We start from the raw sequence: 9,606 nt of genomic DNA, 5'->3' as shown, positions 1-9,606 counted from the left end.
TGGGGAAAGGCCTGGAAAATAAATCTTATGAAGAGTGATTGAGGGAGCCAGGGATGGTTAGTATGGAAAAGAAGAGGCTGAAGAGAAACCTCATTGCTCTGTATGACTACCTGAAAGGATGTTGTGGAGAGGCGGGTGCTGGTCTCTTCTCACCAGTAATTGGTGGTTGGAGTGGTGGAGTGGGAAGGAATCTGTGGCAATGCCAACAACCAGCAGTGTGAGCAATCTGGCAGTGTAGACCTAGAGCCTGACATGCTGGTAGGCGTAAGTGGCTAGCAGTGTAGCAAAACAATGCTGTGCCTGTAGCATGTAACTAAAGCAGAACACTGGTAGATATAAACATAGAGAGTTATCTTGGAACAACAGGACATGCACCTGCATCAACAACCTCGTGTGTCATTAGTAGTTGGACCAATAATCTATAATAGTGCGATGTGTGGTCACTCATGGGAACCAATGAAGTTATGCCAATGAGGCTCTCTGAGATTATATAAGTTGTAGAAGTTCCCTTGATACACACTTTCCCTTCTTCTTCCTTGCTTCACTTTACTGTGCTATACTCACACTATAGTCCTACAATACTGGAACAATAAAGGAACAATACTCCATCATATTGGTCAGCTGTATTGACTCCAGTCTCCGTCGCAATAGGAATCCATCTGATTGAAGTTCTCCCAGAGTTGGCTTCTGGATTGGCATTTTCTTAATCATGGCTACTTCTGATATCCAAGTGAAGGAACTGGAGAAGCATGCTTCTGGGCAGGCGTTCGAGCCGATCCTCAGCCCCCACTGCAAAGAAGCAGCCCTGGAGTTCCCCCTGTCCCCTCCAAAGAAGAAGGATGTCTCCCTGGAGGAGATTCAGAAGAAGCTGGAAGCAGCAGAGGAGAGGTGCAAGTCTCATGAAGCAGAAGCCCTGAAGCAGCTTGCTGAGAAGAGAGAGCATGAAAGGGAGGTGCTCCAGAAAGCCACTGAAGAGAACAACTTCAGCAAAATGGCTGAGGAGAAGCTGACTCACAAAATGGAAGCTAACAAAGAAAACCATGAGGCACAAATGGCTGCCAAGCTGGAGCACTTGAGGGAGAAAGACAAGAATATTGAGGAGGTTTGAAAGAACAAAGAAGGCAAAGACCCTGGTGAGGCTGAAACCAACTGAATCATCCTGGAAGCTGACTCTCTCCCCCTCCTCTAAATACCCAAAGACTGTACTAGCCAGTGGTTTATCTTTGGGTTTTTGCTTGGGCTTGTTTTGGGTTTGTATTTGTTTTTGTTTGGTTTTGTTTGTTTTTTTTAAGTTCCTAGAATCTGATGTAGGACTGAAAAATGAGCTATAAACTCGACCCTTAGGTTTGGGTTTTGGTTGGTGGTTGTTTTCTTTTTGGGGGGGTTTAGTGGAGAGACTTTCCACGTGCCACCTTTTTTCTAAAGTGTTGTCTTTCCAGTGTAGCTGCTTCTTGCTGCACCCTTTTCTACTCCCAGCCCTGTCTTCTCACTGCTGGGTTGATGGTTTGGTCTTGTATCAGCTCTGTAAGACATTTCTGAAAGGAATCTGTAGTACACCGTTTCATGCTCAGTATCTGTTACGCTTCAAAAGAAAAAAGCTCTGGCTCTGTCCCAGCCTGCTAAAAATCCTGCTGTAACTGAATGACTAAATAAAGCTGCACAGTACTGTTAAAAAAAAACACCACGTTTAGGGCAACAAGGCTGGTGAGAGGCCTTGAGCACAAACCCTATGAGGAGAGGCTGAGGGAGCTGGGATTGTTTAGCCTGGAGAAGAGGAGGCTCAGGGGAGACCTCATTGCCCTCTACAACTACCTGAAAGGTGGTTGTAGCCAGGAAGGGGTTGGTCTCTCCTCCCAGGCAACCAGCACCAGAACAAGGGGACACAGTCTCAAGCTGTACCAGGGGAAGTTTAGGCTGGAGGTGAGGAGAAAGTTCTTTACCGAGAGAGTCATTCACCATTGGAATGTGCTGCCCAGGGAGGTGGTGGAGTCACCATCCCTGGAGGTGTTCAAGAGGGGATTGGACGTGGCACTTGGTGCCATGGTCTAGTCATAAGGTCTGTGGTGACAGGTTGGACTCAATGATCTTTGAGGTCTCTTCCAACCTTAGTGATACTGTGATTCTCTAATTAGTGATAGAACAAGAGGGAGTGGCTTCAAGCTGTGAATGGGTAGCTTTAGCCTGGACATTAGGACAGATTTTCCCAGCAAGAGTGGTCAGACATTGGAATGTGCTGCCCAGGGACATGGTTTAGTCAACACCCCTGGATGGGTTTAAAGGCATTTTGGATGTGGTGCTTGGGGATATGGTTTAGGAGTGAACTTTGTAAAGTAGGGTTATCAGTCAGACTTGTGATCCTGAGGGTCATTTGAACCTGAAGGTTTCTGTGATTCTGTGAACATAATACCATATAATGTTCTGATTTTATGTACAGGAGAAAAAAAATATGCCTTTAAAGATACTGACTTAGTCTAGTAGAAGGTGTTCCTGCCCATAGCAGGGGGGTTGAAACTAGATCACAGAGTCATAGGATCATAGAATCACCAGAGTTGGAAGGGACCTTTAAAGATAATTTAATTCAACCTCCCTGCCTCCCCCACTAGCCCCCTTCATCTTCCCAAAGCAGCCCCTGCTCCCCTTACACCATCCTCCATCCTGCCTAAACAGCCCCTGCTCCACAACCACCATTTTTGCACCCAACACACAGCTGGGGACAAGACCCTCAACCAGCCAAGATACCACACAGAGGAGCTCAACCCCAGTAACGTGGCCCAACCAGCACCCATGGATGATATTGAAGGAGTCATCAATCTATGCCCTACCAAGCCGGGGGGCCACCAGGCCCCCCGGCCTTTGTTGTCACCACCACCATCACCCAGTGTGCACCAAGGGTACTCACCAATGATGAGAGGAGGATCCCTCAGCCCAAATGGGCTCAGCTTAGAGCTTCTGCTTCTCCTGGTGGGGATTAAAAAGGGGAATGGGCAGGGAGAGTAAAGTGACCACAGCTGGGGTGGGAGGAGACTGTGTTTGCCTTGCTCTGCCTACTCCTACTGGCTGTTCATAGCTTTCTTTTAGTAAATAAAAATCTATTAATCATTAAGAAAATAGAGTACTCCACCCCTCCACCATTAAAATCTCTTCAGGTATATCTCCATTGCCATTTCCTCCAGAGAGAGGCTGTCAGATTTCACTTTAATTCCAAGACTCACTTCCACAGTAACTGATTGTGATTGCATTTGAAAAAGCAGTTCCTCCTGGTTTTACTTGCCTTGTTCTTGTGAGATCAACTTCATGCCTGACTGCACAGGTGAAGTAACTCAATTGCCTGCATCTCCTTCCCATGTGAGTGCTGGTGCTGGAGTGAGAGAAGCGTTAGGGCATAAGAAGGAAGGAAGAAGAGAACAGAATCCATCTGGTGAGCTGAGACAGGTGAGTTTTTCTGTATGACTTCGCTAGTGATTTGCCATCCCTCAAGACACTGTGTGGACATTTTTCTTAATTAAAGTTACTTTATTTCATTTTCACTTCCTGAATATGCAAGCATTTCTTTGAAAGAGATGATACCATCACTCACATTTGCATGGTTAACTCCTAATATATTGCCCGAAAACCTCCATTTTCCCCATCAGACTGTCTGTTTTCTTATCATCTGCCTTCTAATGACACATCCAAAGCAACATACAGATGCAGACTAGAACTGGCTCTAGAGTTTTAACATACATGCAAATGTTTATCATTTTTTGCTGATTATTACCTAGATCTAGTCTAGATATAGTGTAACATGGTGTTTAATAACACATTCAAAACCCTTGTGTTCTACTGTTAGCATAAAGGCAGTTTCTCAGCCCCCTGAAGGATGTATAAAGAACAGGTTGATTACAAAATAATTGCATCTTATTTTTTCCTTGGAAAAGGGTTATGAAATATTTCAAGGTCTTGTAAAAAATAAATATGAATCTGCATGAGAAACAGTTTCAAATGTTGGGGTTCTTTTGGTTTTGTTTGTTTGTTCTGGACTTTTTTTTTAATGAAAACTTCATTTTGGCTTATTCTTTTTAATTTTCAGGTGTTGAGTGTCCATCATCCTTCTCTCTTACTTTCTGTTGTGTAAAAATGTGGGGTTTTTTTTATCTTTCTTAAGTTCTTCAATATTTTAAATTGATCTTTTTTTTTCTTAGTTCCTACCTTTTCCTGCTCTATCATCTATCACTTGTTCATAGCACGGTGAGTGACAACGAGAAAAAAAAAATGGAAGGCAAAACAATTGTTAAAGTTCTGCTAAAATATTTCTAATAAAACTTGTAGCAGGAAATGTTGTAATGGTACAAATACATTTATGTTGCTGCAGTTATAAAGTGTTCTTAACATTTTCACTGCTTTTGTGAACACATTTTCTGTAGGCATCTGGTTGCAGTCATTGGCAGAGACTTGCCAAAACTTTGAGCCTGTGATAATGACTTTTGAGTAAAAGATTAGACTTTTCTGTTTGAATTGTTACCTCATTATGTGACAGTATTTTTTAGTATATATTACCTGGCTTTGGAAAACTGACTTTATTATCTGACAATATTTTTTAGTACATATTACCTGGCTTTGGAAAACTGACTTTTTAACTCATTGTTGTTAATTATACTGAAGGAAAAAAAAAAACCACCAGGATAAACTCATTAAAAGTTGTGATAGCAATGAATATATCTATTATTACTTGTTAAATATACTGAGTAAATTCAGCTAGGGGGCCTTGGCGTGTTTTGTTTTCTGTAGGCAAACTGTGCAGTGATTAGCTGTTGTGCAATATTTGCAGATGAAGTATTCTAACAGCATTTTAACATCAATATGTAAAGTTACCTGCCTTTTTTTTTGTTGTTTGTTTGTTTCTTTGCTCCTGAACACTATTGATCGTGCAAGATGATGATCACATCTGATTGCATGTCTGTTCATTCTTATTTGCTTATTATAGTTTTATTCTTTCTCATTTCATTCTTTATAAATTGAATTCTGGTTTTCGATGGTGGCACTGGGACCCATCACAGCTGGATCAAATCGTAATAGACATGCAAATTTTTGGAGTGGATTCCTGCAGATCCTTCAGAACTCTGTTTCATCACGTGAAAACTGCAATTTTCCTCCTTGTGAAAATTTATACATTTGTATTTCTTCCTCAGCTATTGCTGAGTTGAATTCGCCATGCTTATGAGCTAGTGAGATCATACATCCACCGTGTTTCTGTCAACTCCCCTCTATCATTTTTCTATGTTAGTCACAGCTGCCAATTTCTCCATTGTTTGTCCTTCAAGCTTCTTATGCTCACATGCAGGTATTTTATTATATTTGATCTATGCTTGAACACTCTCTGAGAGTGATGCAGTGACATCCTTGTGAGCTATTAGGAGGTCATTCTTACTTGTCTATTGTTTCAAATACTTTCTTTTTTCCCCTGATCATATAGAAGAATAAAATTTACTTAATAAGTATAATTGATCTAGCCACTAAATTGGGGGCACAAAACAACCAACTGATCTGAACTTCTTTTGAACAATTGTCAGCTCTTGTCACTGCTTAGAGACAGTAAAGCACAAGTGTGTACCAAACTTGGAAAGAAAAACAAAAGAGGGAGAGAAGCATTAAGAGAGATTGAGAGGGACTTAAGGAGCAAGACGCTGTCCTAGGATTGTAGAAGATGTACCTTATTCCCTGAAAAGTTATAACTTCTATATTGCTCCAATACAACCTTGAAATTGCATGAATGCAAGAAGAAGGATCTTTACTTTATCTCACTTCATACCAAGAAAACCCTTCCAAAACAGAGAGTCTGAATACTGGTGTCCTAGGCTATGTGAGTCCACAAATACCATTTACTAAACACCATTTGGCAAGGCCAGTCTTCCCACAACCATTTGCCAGCCAGGCTGGGGCTGTACTTCCCGTGTCCTGAGATGCTGGAAGGGGATGAGCCCCCACCTTCCTCATGTCCCAGCTTCAGGGCCCCACACATGAGCAAAATGGGTACTGGGCAGAAACAGTACATATTTTGCAAAGCATGTAAATAAATATTCTATTACAAAGTGCCTTCACAAAGCAGGATTTTCTTTCAGTTTGGATTGCAACATAAAGGGGAAAACCTTGGTTAGGATCTAGTTTTCCAATAAGAATTATGCATTAGTGAAATAATCAGAGATCACAGATGGACCATGTGGAAAGTTAATGACATACAACAATATGAGCAAAATGTTTGTGACATTTATTTATTGTGGGCAAGAATTTCAAAGCTGAAAGCAGAAGCCTCTTTCTTTCAGTTACCTATACAGACTTCACAGTTCCATGTACAGAAACTTCATTGTAGAGATGACAGCTATCACTCACTGAAACTGTAATCTTGCAAATGCAGATGTGTGGCTAATCCCCATTGAACTGAAGCATCTGTTTATCCCAAGCCAGTAGCAGAATAGATTAGGAACTTCAGATTGTTCTGTTTTGTCTTAGGGGAAAAAGGGGAAATAATTAAAGTTATTGGCCTAGAGAATGCAAATCAGGCTGTCTCATAAAATGAGCACAAGGGATTTGTAAAAATTATCAGGCAAACAGTTTAAAATTAATAAAAGGAAGTCCTTTTTAATGTAATGAATATTTAGTCTGTGAGATTTACTGTTAACTAATGTTATGGATGCAAACAGCTGAGCAAGACCGTTAGAAGTTTTTATAGACTGCCTATGAATGGCAACTGCACAGGCAATAAAAAAAAGACTATGAAGAAAATATTAGGTGTTATGTATGGGCTGCCATAGTGAAAGTGGGAAGGCAATTATGATCAGCAGCAGTCAAGAAGAAAGAGAAATTAACTCTCCTGTATCTATTTTCCTTTGTCACTGAACATCAAAGAGGATTTATGTTCCATTGAGCATTTTATTCTCTATGCTTTGGTGCATACTTTAAGTTAATAAGTTTTGATTTATGACACCCTTGAAATTTTCACATTATAACTCAACAAAATTTCAAACGTCTGAAAATTTGAAATGCTAAAACGTTACTCTGAAAACTCTGAACGTTTATGTTGAAACATTTCCCTAGGCAATGGAATAAGTTTGATCAGTGGGACAGGAATAGACCTAAAGCCAGAGAAAAGTAGGGATATGCAAGTACTGTGATGTTCCTGCCTGTCCAACCTGATCTCCTTCTACGATCAGGTGACCCACCTGGTGGATGTGGAGAAGGCTGTGGGTGTAGTACAGAACAAGAGGACACAGTCTCAAGCTGTGCCGGGGAGGTTTAGGCTGGATGTTACGAAGAAGTTCTTCATGGAAAGAGAGATTGGCCATTGGAATGGGCTGCCCAGGGGGGTGGTGGAGTCACCATCATTGGAGGTGTTTAGGAGGAAACTTGATAGGGTCCTTGATGCCATGGTTTAGTTGATTAGGTGGTGTTGGATCATGGGTTGGACGCGATGATCTTGAAGGTGTCTTCCAAACTGATCTATTCTATTCTATTCTTTCTATTCTATGGTAATTACACTTACTTTAAGTGATTTTCTGTCACAAGAGTGTTCATTCTTGTTAAGGATGATTTCCATTAAGACAAAGAAAACCCCACCTTGCTGTAAATTGTGCCAATATCTGTCATTGTTTGGTGATTTCTGTCGCTTGTCCCAGTATACTTTCCCTTTTTACTTGCACTCATCACACAATAATTCAGCATCCATAAGTAAACACCAACAAGGCTAACAGAGATTTAAGCAGTTGTACTTATTTGGCAGCTGATGGGATGAAGCAAAGTTCTGGGAAATCAAGAAACTTATGTGATTTTTACTTCCCCTGCACTGACAAGGAAGGATGGAAATTTACAGCAAACTATCTAGTGCAGATGGTCTTCATCCGTAGTGATATTGTTGGAGTCTGTTCTTTTGGCTGGGGTGGAAGCAAAGGTGTGCTTCCCAAAACAGCAGGAGGTTTCTGTGCACACCCATGTAGATTACAAATGTGCCACTGGGAAATCAATGAAAAGTAATTAGTTAGATTTTTCTGGCCCCCCTTCAATACTGCTCTGAGAGCAGCACAATTGCCTAGCCTGTGAGGAGATGGCTTCACTCACAAGCTATAGCAAAGCAGGTCACAGATAAAATATCCATATCATATCTTTAATAGTTTTCAACAATAATAATTTTGAACAGTATTTCCAGGCATATACTTGCCTTTTAGATGATACATTTGTAAGGGTATGAATGCAAATGCAGAGCTCTACCTTTAGGTAATGTAAGCAGGGGTACTCAGTTGAGTAGTTTTGTCTCTGATGAACTATCTGCTGCTGAGGATTTAAGAAAGTGTTGCTGTCACTTTATTCCTCATTGCTGAAAAGAAAGATGTCTCTTAAACTCTTGTAGTAACAATTTTTAATGCCATTGAGGTGTTTGTCTACAAATAACTAAACTACAGATTACTGAAAATATTGCTACAATTTATCAAATATCCTTGTGTAAATAATTCTTGTGTAATAATTCTGGTGCAAATAATGATAATAATCTTGCAGTACCTGAATGGAAATCCATATCATGGGAAGAAAGGAAGAGATGTCACTTTTGCTCTGTCTGTGTCTCTGCTATATAATTTATTCCTCTTCATCTCAGCATGTGTTTTAAAGAGGGAAAAGATTATGCTTGGAAAAAAAAACATCAGGTTTCATTACTTGCATTTCTACTGTCAAAGCCACTGCAGAATATGCAATAAGCTTATAAGAAGTACAAAATAAGTATTCAATAATTACTTTCATGTTTTAATGCCTTTTCCACCTTGTAAATTATACTTGTTTTTACATTAATAACTTCTAACATGTCTTATATATATACTTAGTTTCAACAGTAAAATATCCCCAGATTTTAAAACAGAATGTATATCTTTATCTGCTATGTAACCTATAATTTGTTTCTGCCAAATCATTTGTTTCATTAGGCCCAAATGCATGTATGCAGGATATGAATGTAATTGTAACATTCCAATATTCATATAATGAAATTAAGAAACATTTTCTCCCTCCTGCCTACACCACAGCTTAAAATGTCACAACTTCTAGAGGCATTACTGTCTTTAAGTGAGGCTGGGTTTTGGACAGCTTCAACACAAGCTTTCAGCAGAAATACTGAAAAGGTCAGATGATGTCCTACATTGGTATTGCTTTCCTAGGCTGTTTTATTTTCTCCCTTAAATGGCTTGTTTTCTTTTAAATATGATAGAGCTTTCTCAGCTGATCAAGATGGTTGTTCAATGTAATTGCCAAGAATTCCTGCTCAGAAGAAATTTTTAGTATTAATTTTGCTGTTAATTAAATATTCCTGTCTTCTCTCTGAAGAATGGCTTGACAAACTCAGCTTGGTTCAGAGGAGGAGATGCTGTCTTCTATTAGTTACTTGCCCAGTGGGAAGCTGCAGCACACCATCACAGTATGTTGTACATGAAACAGGGCTAGAAAGCAAACCAGCAGGAAATAATAAAAGGACTCCGTACATCTTTATACTCTTCAAAGGAAAAAGGAATGCTAGAAGAGTTTCTTGAAACTAAAACTTACTCCATGCCCATTATGGTGAAGCTTTCTGTATGTCTGCATCATCAAGGATCT

At 40.0% G+C, this 9,606-nt stretch overlaps 1 pseudogene; it reads left to right on the top strand.

Annotated features, from left to right (window-relative positions):
• Positions 1-709: 709 nt before the first annotated feature.
• On the top strand, positions 710-1,108 carry LOC137444294 (stathmin pseudogene; annotated as a pseudogene).
• The last annotated feature ends 8,498 nt before the right edge of the window (positions 1,109-9,606 follow it).

This window comes from Melanerpes formicivorus, unplaced genomic scaffold (assembly GCF_026170545.1).
Source record: "Melanerpes formicivorus ecotype bairdi unplaced genomic scaffold, bMelFor1.0.p_v2 SCAF_11, whole genome shotgun sequence".
Classification (NCBI taxonomy): Eukaryota; Metazoa; Chordata; class Aves; order Piciformes; family Picidae; genus Melanerpes; species Melanerpes formicivorus.
Note: the sequence above shows the minus strand (reverse complement) of the source record. Positions and strands in the feature narration are given on the sequence as shown.